Genomic DNA, 1,575 nt, shown 5'->3' with positions numbered 1-1,575 from the left:
CAGTGCTGTCTGAACTGTTCATCTCTCTATGATCCCTTGTAACTAAGATTAATTTTGTTGCAGTAAGACAATCTTTGCTGTCAGGGTAAGATACTCTGGTTGGTCTGTTCCTACATGGAAGAATGAGAAAGGGTCAGGGAGACATTTGTGCCAGTAAGACCTCATTTGGGACATTTTAAGCTGCACAAGTTTAGAAGTAGCTCTTGAGCAAAGCTTACTTTGAATCCCTTAGCTCCACAAATCTAACTCAGTTGGACAAATAAGTACTTGAAAAAGCCATCACCTTTGGACCTAGCTATAAAGGCTTCAAAGTATGATCAGGTTTAAAATGAAAAAGACTTAAAATAGTCATTGACAAAAAAGGTTGAAATGTGAGCAATCGATTAAACAATATACATTTTTTCCCCACTCTACACAGAATTTTAGGGAAATAAGATCAATAGCATTGCTAGGAACAATAAGGTTTCCTTTTTACAAATAGGCAACGAAAGATATATGCCTATATTAAGATTGCATCATTAACTACTTAAATTTACAAGATACTACATGCTTCATCAGCACATCTACCCAAATTGCAACAATACAGAGAATTACATGGCACTTCCACAAGGATGATATGGAAATTTGTGAAGTATTCTTCGGATTCAAGAAATGAAAAACAGTTATTAAAAAGTTGATTACAAAGATACAAGTGAAAGAATACATTTAGTTCATAGAATTAAAAGTTTGTCTTCAGTGTATTAACTCTTCATCTTAGAAAGGCCTTTACATAGCATAACCTTTACAAAACATTTGAAATTAGATAACATTGTCATTTTATCCCAAAGAAATAAAATACTATAAGGACCTAGGAAAAACGGAATCTTAAACTGTTTCTATATGGAATGCAATCTGAAAGGACACATTTATTAATGAACCTATATATTATAAATCAATGTAGAATTCAAAGTATTATATTTGGAGAGAATGAAATAGATTTTGGACATTATACAAACAGAATACAGACTATTTTAAAATAAACTTTTTCAGACAAGTACCAGAAATATCTTTAGTTTCTTTACTACTCATTTCAACAGGTAAGTTAAACTTATTTCTGATTTTAAAAAATCACAAACTCTGCAGAAATCATTATAGATATATACAAACAAGTCTTGAATACATTTTGATATCAAAGTCAGGCAATTCACTTGGAAGAATACCATGGAATCCATGAATTTTTACAGTAAGATATTGCTGTATTGTGAGAATATTTTGGAAGGACACAAAGATGGACCATCATTTTTGAAATTTAAGAAACTTAACCGAACCATTACAACATATGAGAACAATTTGAACAGCCTTCCACAACTTCAAAGATGTAGTGATACATATTATGCTTTTTGCAATATCAAATGCAGTTTCTTCCAAGTTGTTCTTCAGACCTGGTTTGATAAAATGGTTCAACAGAAGGCAATCCAGCATATTTTTTCTACCTCTATTCCCAGCAGCAAGATGCAAGGGGGTCAAGAGGCATTTAGTTTGGACATTGGTATCTGCATCATGATGAAGTAAAAAAGAAGCAATTCTGGTATTATT

The 1,575-nt window shown here is 32.1% G+C and overlaps 1 pseudogene; it reads left to right on the top strand.

Annotated features, from left to right (window-relative positions):
* Positions 1-546: 546 nt before the first annotated feature.
* On the top strand, positions 547-646 carry LOC122126397 (annotated as a pseudogene).
* The last annotated feature ends 929 nt before the right edge of the window (positions 647-1,575 follow it).

The sequence above is a fragment of the Dipodomys spectabilis genome, unplaced genomic scaffold (assembly GCF_019054845.1).
Source record: "Dipodomys spectabilis isolate Male_0828 unplaced genomic scaffold, ASM1905484v1 ptg000276l, whole genome shotgun sequence".
In the NCBI taxonomy this organism is placed as follows: Eukaryota; Metazoa; Chordata; class Mammalia; order Rodentia; family Heteromyidae; genus Dipodomys; species Dipodomys spectabilis.
The sequence above is the reverse complement of the archived record's forward strand: the minus strand, read 5'-3'. Positions and strand labels throughout refer to the sequence as shown.